Source organism: Amblyomma mixtum, chromosome 5 (genome assembly GCF_055824585.1).
Source record: "Amblyomma mixtum isolate Tamu chromosome 5, ASM5582458v1, whole genome shotgun sequence".
NCBI classification, from domain to species: Eukaryota; Metazoa; Arthropoda; class Arachnida; order Ixodida; family Ixodidae; genus Amblyomma; species Amblyomma mixtum.
This window is the reverse complement of record NC_143016.1, coordinates 13,861,807-13,869,231: the sequence shown is the minus strand read 5'-3', so window position 1 is coordinate 13,869,231 and position 7,425 is coordinate 13,861,807.

Genomic DNA, 7,425 nt, shown 5'->3' with positions numbered 1-7,425 from the left:
ATATACACAAACGAGAATGAGATGTTGCGTCTTTCTTGATCTGTAGTACGGTTGCAATACATACATTGGAAACTTCATCTACATTAAGTTGTTTTTCCAAGCTTTCTTCGATAATTTTTTCACGCTCCCGCGTGAACACATCAGCAGTGACACTGAAGAGTATCTCGATGTGCGACCCAGCTGAAGGTGCGTTGCTTCAACAAACAAAGACCTTTCGCACCTTCTCGAAGTTGCGCAAAGCGCCGTACTTCGCGGTTCTTCGCGTTATGAAGAACAACGCTCAAGCTCACTAAATCGGATATTTTCGTTGTGCCGTCGTGGCGAAATGCGGAATGCGAAGCAACGAGGAGCTTGTAAAATGCAGGCTGCTCGGGCTTGCATGTGTGGACATCATCGCCGCAATGCTGATATGGGTAGCTTTCTTAATTTTAATTCCGATATCAGTTGTTGCAAACTCAAGACACACAATGAAACGTCTCTCGCTGCCTGTTGATGGGCGGCTTTCTTCTTTGTGAGACGTGAGTTACGTGCGGTGACCAAGGCATTCATTAGTTTTGAGCGTGTAAGAAAAAGTCTTTCATTCCACACCACCGAAGGCGCAACGGGCTGATGAATGAGACAGCGGATAGTAGGCATGTAACTGTGCAGAGAGCTTAGTGGCGTAGATAACAGGAGAGAAAATAGTTCTGCATCCAACAGCAAAAGCTACTTCTGGAAGATAAATGACGCCGCGCAACTTAAGCAGGACGGCTTCATTGGACAGATTAGGCTAATCTGTAGCACGCCGATTCTGGGAGAAAGCTTCCTAATTACGCAGACTGCGCTTACCAAGAGCACACCAATGACCGCGAGGTCACGATCCGACCTTACGGAATTTCATTAGCAAGGAAACGTATGGTGTTCGCGTATATATATATAGCACTGTGGGAGACCAAGCAAGATCGTTATTCTTATAGCACCTTCCGCCGCCCACTGCTCCCCCATCCACTTCGCCACCCCTCAATTTTTCACTCTAAAAAAAAAAAAAGAATTGTTTGCGTGCACAGTTAGGCGCAGTCTTCGCGAAATCTTAGTTCTATAAAGACCAGGGAATAATTTTTACAAAGGCTTGGTCACAAACAGCCACACCCAATGCCACTACGATCGCTTGCAGGATATGCTGTGGGTCGGGAGGACCAGTTGGAGCGCAGTTTTCAGGACTTCCTCGTCCACTCTCCAATCTGCATGAATTCAATATTTTGTCAAGGTGCTTGAAAAGCTGTTTCATTCTTGTTTCTGCTGATTTTTTTTTTCTGAGTAGTAAAAACCTTCTGCATTCCTCCCAGTTTTGTTTCACGCATTCCCGATCAGCTGCTCAGTCTGTTTCAACGCTTCTGCAATGTCTTCTTTTCTAGTTTTGGGGTATGACGACATAGAAAAGATCTTCTTCTTTTTCTTTTTTGCTTTTGCTTATCGAAGGGGTTCAAAAATGAGGAAATGGGGTCTTCCTTGATCGTATAGCCGGCGAGTAAGAATGAACATGTGAGGACCGGAATCAAACAAGAAGCCGATTGGTGTTCGGTTGTGATTTTCTCATTTCGTTACCATGCTTTACCATTTTCTGAGATTCACATCGACGTAAGTACCTTGACCTATTACCTCTTCTCATGTGTACTTTGAGGCCACATTCATATATCAGGTTTCTGCCCCCCCCCCCCTCAACACACACGCGGAAAGACTATCGTGCTTTTTTGTTTACACAGTCTGTGTAACAGTCCAGTCCTAACAGAAATTAATTATCGTCAATTGACAACACACTAGCTCCTTGCCCTCCTTTACGACAGGCTTCTCTCGCAACAATTTATGATACTCGTACGTAGAGACAAACATCCTTTGTCAAAAACATACAACCTGTAAGGTTGGCTTCTGGACCATGCAGCATGTTTTTTTTTTTTTTTTGCATTGTTAGCCTTCTAATTCACTCGAATGTGGAAAAAACTGCCGTCCGGCCCTCCAAGGGTTTCGACTACCAGGAGTGGCACAGAGCCCCAATACACGGCGTAACGGCAAGTCTCGTGGGCTGTATAGCTTTGCCAAAGTCTGTTCGTTAGAAGAGCATGGCTTTTGGTGGTCTGATGGTGGAAGGGACGACGGGTGTAGAATGAAATATTTATGGAGTAACAAACATACCCACAAGTACCGCACAATTTAACAAGCTATTTGCGCATACATGTTCCTCCAGATGCTGGATGATTAAAACCCTCGGAACCCGCCCGCTGTGTGAACCGGGGTGCCAGTGCCATGGCCCTACGTGGTCTGGGCACATGCGCGCAATGCGAGGGCAGTTCGGTGGCCCTGAGATCTTGAAGGGTCCAAACTCGCTTGCTTAATAAAGTTTTCCATCCATCTATACACTACGGCGTCCCTCGTAGCCCGAGTCGCTTGGGGACGTTAAACCCCATAAACCTATGCTTATATATAGTCATAATGATACTGATGTGCATATAAGTAGTGGCATCCTGAATAAACTATAAGTTGTTGTTGTTGTTGGACACGGCCGTTCCCGTGGGCGAATCCGCTCCATCATTAGTTCCGCGTGTGGGGCTGAGAAGGGCGAACATTTTGAGACCTCTCCCGTCCCTTTCGCGCAACGCAAGGCAGAGGTACGCTCGTTTGAAGCTCGCCTAGGCAGACGCGGTCCCGCCTAGGCAGACGCGGTTGCCTCCCCGGCGGACGCGGTGAATGGTCTTCGAATTTTTAAGGGCACTTTCAACTGGCGGAACGCGACGAAATTTACGCCACGGTTCGGCCGCGCCGGCGCGCATCTTGTGCAGTCATCGCCGACCCGCTGCTTCCACTGTAGCCGGAGCAGCGGGCGATTGACCAGTCTCGCAAGGGGTCGCCTTTTCGAATGTTCGCGGCCGGTGCCTTGAGCGCAGCCGCTCAGTTTTTAGTTGCGCGCGTTGGGCTGAGAAGGGCGAACATTTTGAGACCTCTCCCGTCCCTTTCGCGCAACGCAACGGGACGTGTTCACTAAGAATTACGTCACCAGTTAATGATCTAGTGCAGCGAGCGACGGAGAGAAGCACAGTGCGCATTACATTAAGAAACAGAAAGATAGGAGATGAAGCGTGGCTTCGACAGAATTTTTAGCTGAATAACAGAGAAGAATTGGATATGGGCAGCACATTAGTACGCATGCACATCGTAAAAGAAAGTATACATGCAGTTCTAAAATGGCGCAGCGGGCTCTAATTGGGCCCCGTAGGCAAATCAACACGTCACCACCGTATTTCGTATTTTACTCAACTTCCTGAGCACCTCACGTGTTTTTGAGGGTTTGTGCAGGAAATGGCACCAGAATTCTTCGCATAACTGCACATTGAGAACGGTATTTTCTTCGTTCTAAAAGCTAGTATGCAATCGCCTGCGCCACGGTTTCGAACTCACCATCGGCCTAACCATCAGGTGTGCAAAACAAATTAAATATAGCACATTAATTACAATTATTTTCATAAATTATGACATCCGCTGCAGCTGAGAGTTTTTTCCTGAAAGTATTTTGTTATTCTTTCACCATAGATTCGCAATTCTAGTGAACAGCTCGCTGAAAAACCCGTTATTATATTTCAGAGGAAGAAGCTTGGAAACTCCAAAAACACGATCTTTGATTTCCCTAGCTCACATGATGGAAGCGTTTCCGGTGGCGGGGTTTCCACCCCAGTTTTGCAATGCCATTTATCTTGTTTGTGTGCTGTGGCTCGTCTCCGTCTGCTGCTACACTTATCGCGCCGTCGTATCGCACTTCCCTCATCCGTAAAGAGTCAGCCGAGCGCCCTGCTTGGCGCTCGCATGTCTTGCCTGGCTGTTTTCCAGCGTCGGCCAAGACTGTTAGCGTGATTGTTTTTCTGAATGAACGACTGTTAATTAATCACCTTTACCTACAGCTCGTACTTCATAATTAAAATTTCTGTGTACTGAAAACACGGACATCAACCAGCTACAACTTGCCATTGACCAGCCATGATATAGCTGCTGTTAAGGCGTCTTGTCTTTTTTTTTGCCTAAACTAGGAACAAAGATCGATTATCTGAAACTGGAGTCGTAAGCCTATTACTAAGAAAAATTTACAAGCCGAAGCAAGCTTTCGAAGATAGAGCGACAAAGCCAGGCATGTGGGTTCAAGTGCAGTCGCGCTAGCTTCCAACCTGCATCGACAGCTTCAATGAGGTTATATTTATAACAAACATTAGGCGAAACTCATTTAGGGTTTTGAATATTCCTGTGGTATAGCAATGAGTGGTAAGCGGGGTATTTTTCGAGTCCTATAATGTCTGCGTGTGAACGTCTAATCATTCATAACTTCTTTAGGGCTGCTAACATTAATAAAAATTGGCGCACAGGGTTCCCATTGTTTATGACCTGCGTCAAATATTTTAACGAGCCTTCTCTCAACTTTCTTTTCCTGAATGTTGGGGAGGCGCCCTTTCTTCTTCATATATCTTACCATACTGATCAAATATAAAGTTTCGTCAAAAGAGATGCAAATCCAACCGCCTGTATATCGTAATTAAGGCACCCAAAAGCAAAAACCTAATTATGCTTTTAACTATCCCGCGCACGCTTAACAGTTTCAAAAAGGATTATACCGCTGTCCTCTCCATCATAACGTCGCGCGTTGAGGGACGCCGAACGGACCTCGCGAATAAAATGACGCGCGAATGCATGGTTGCAATATTCCCCTAGCTGGAGATGAAGCGGCTAGCGTGGGCGCGAGAAACTTGTCTGCGGAATACCCAGCCAGTCTCAATTCGCGCTCATCGCGCATTCATGAAAAATAGGCGTGGCTCTGAATGGAACCGTGCGTTTGCACAGCAGCGTGCCGTCGCTTGGCCAAACTCGTCACCCTCTGCTACAATGTGAAGAGGAAAAAAATGTTTGAGAGATAAATACTGCCAGCGCGACAAGGGTGTGGTTCAGTGACTCAGCTTTGTTTGATGAATCCGACTGCTTTTTCTTTTTTCCATTTGCGCTAGAGAGGAACAGATGCATGTGAATTGAATTCAGCGAGGACAAATAGAAGACGGCAAAGTGGAAAAACTGTGGAGCCACTGTTATTGTTGCCACTTTTCAGGCCAACAACAATGGGTGTGGGAAGGAAAAACTTGATTCGAAAGAACCGACGCAAAGTCTGTGAAACTAAAAAAATAATTTGTAAAATATTTAGAATACAACGTGATTACCGACACAGTAGTGCTTGCAAGAGCAGTTATTTCTGAAAACCAGACTGGGCTATTTTTATTCCCCCTCAATTTTTTTAATCATTTGTAGAGAATCAATATCACAAGACAAGTGTAAAGTTGTTCTAAATTCGCTTAATTCCGCCCTGATGAAGCTTTGGCAAAAGTAATAGTTCTGATAATTTCCTGCCCACCTCTGTCATGTTAGTATAAAAGCAGTCAGAAAGCAAAACGCATCATGTACTTCTCAAACCACATTAAAAAACTTTTTTCTCCGCATCGCATATGAAAAGACAGTGAGAGGATATGAGTGACACAAGAGGTTTTCTCAGCAGACTAGAGACATTGCTTCCCCGGGAGTTTTGGAAGCATCGTGCCAAAGAAAGAGCCGTGCAGTCGTAACGACGTTGAAGCTGGAGTTCTAATGTGAGAAGCCTTCCCACTGGTGGCAACTCCATTGGAATAGTTATTGTCATTCTGAAATTTTCATTCTAGAATCCCAGAAACCTAGGTCATTCTTGGATTGTAGGCTAGGATTTTAGCACTTGTCTTTTCATAGTTCATATGAATTGACTCAGAAGCCTTAAGTGAAAAGCATCGTTACGTAGTTGACAATACGCTACATTACCTGAGCGTCGAAGATCATGCGTAAAAATAAAAAAAAGCTGCACAAATTGTTCTCTTACAACTTTGCTGCCGTGTTGATTATTCGTGCAATATTTGGGCAATCGCTGCCGCAACACAGTGTTACGCTAGAAGTGAAATGTACGAGATGCTATTGATATTGCCATAAAATTTGACACGTTTTTATACCTGTTATTAGTGACAGAACGCATCACTTAATATCGAAGCAATCGAAGTTGCCTTTCACATCGTCGCAATTCTTTGCGACCATTTGAAATAGCATCTTGATCGCCGAATCATGATACAAGCATATCATGATGCGCGAGAGAAGCGGGGCATAAATGATACCTCGTCGTGACTTGTGAATGAGTAGAAGTCAATGTATAAATACAGATTTTTGCAGTGAACTCTTAAGCACTGAGATTTCAGCCACAAGCAACTGCTGAGCCTATAGCTTTGAACGTGGACTATTATCGTCGGTTTAATTCGTCATACATTGTTGTATTACAACTCGCGCGACAACCGTTGACTCGCTGTACAGAGTGAAGTGAACGATACTTCGCTGTTTTCGGGGTTCAAAATAACTTCAGCCAAGCGCACTCAACCATTCGAGGCCAGTGCAACATCTCTGCAGGCTGCCCCGAAAACTACGCGCGCGCCACAACACAATGTTCGAGACAGTCCTTTCAACAATGTCCGTCGCATTGTGTCGCAACCTGGTGAAGACAGGACTGCTCCCTTTTCGCGCGAATAGAAAGTGGGCCTCCAAACAGAAAGGGACCAAAGTCGCGCTCAGCGGGCGCACCTGTGTTTGACCTCTCACTCTGCGCACACCGCCAGGGGGCCCAGAATACGTCTGCGCGCTGCTGATACCGGCGTGTCTGGCCCGCTGCGCGCTCATTATATATCCCTTCTTACTTCGCTCCGGACCCGTGGCTGAATAAAATCGCGCCCGACAGTACTCGCTTGCTGTTTCGCTTGTGCGTGCACGTCATTTTCATGCAGCCTGGGATTCAAAGTTTGCCATCTTTTTTCTCATTTAATTGCTCACTTCGACAGTGACCCTTCGTCGGACACAAAGAAGAATAACGACGCCCGAGACTAAAATGTTGTTTTCCCTCATTAAAAACCTGCTCATGGCAGGAAACAGCAAGGAGCGAAAGCTTGTGCATTGTTTCTCTTGATTGAGATGCTTTGCTGCACTCCATAACGTGTCCTTTAATCGATTTCCGGTTCATTAAGATTAGTGTTATACACGTTATTCATGCTTTTTAGTTTCCCGAAGAAAGTTTGTTTTACAATGCAGAGGTGTGTGACGGAACAGTTAATGGAGTAGCAGCAGTTTTGATTGCGAAAAGCTTCAAAACTTGAAATAAAGAATGACACGTAAGGAATTTGTATTTTCTTACGCATTTCGACCGACGCGCCTTTAGTTCCTCTCATAGGACCATATAAGAAAGTTTTTATTCTTTACTCCAGGGCCCCGTTATTAGAACAGACCCCTTCTCGTACCATGACACTGCGCACAATCTGTGCTGACATTCCTTATTGCGAACAGCTTCAAAACGAATTAGGAGGCCCG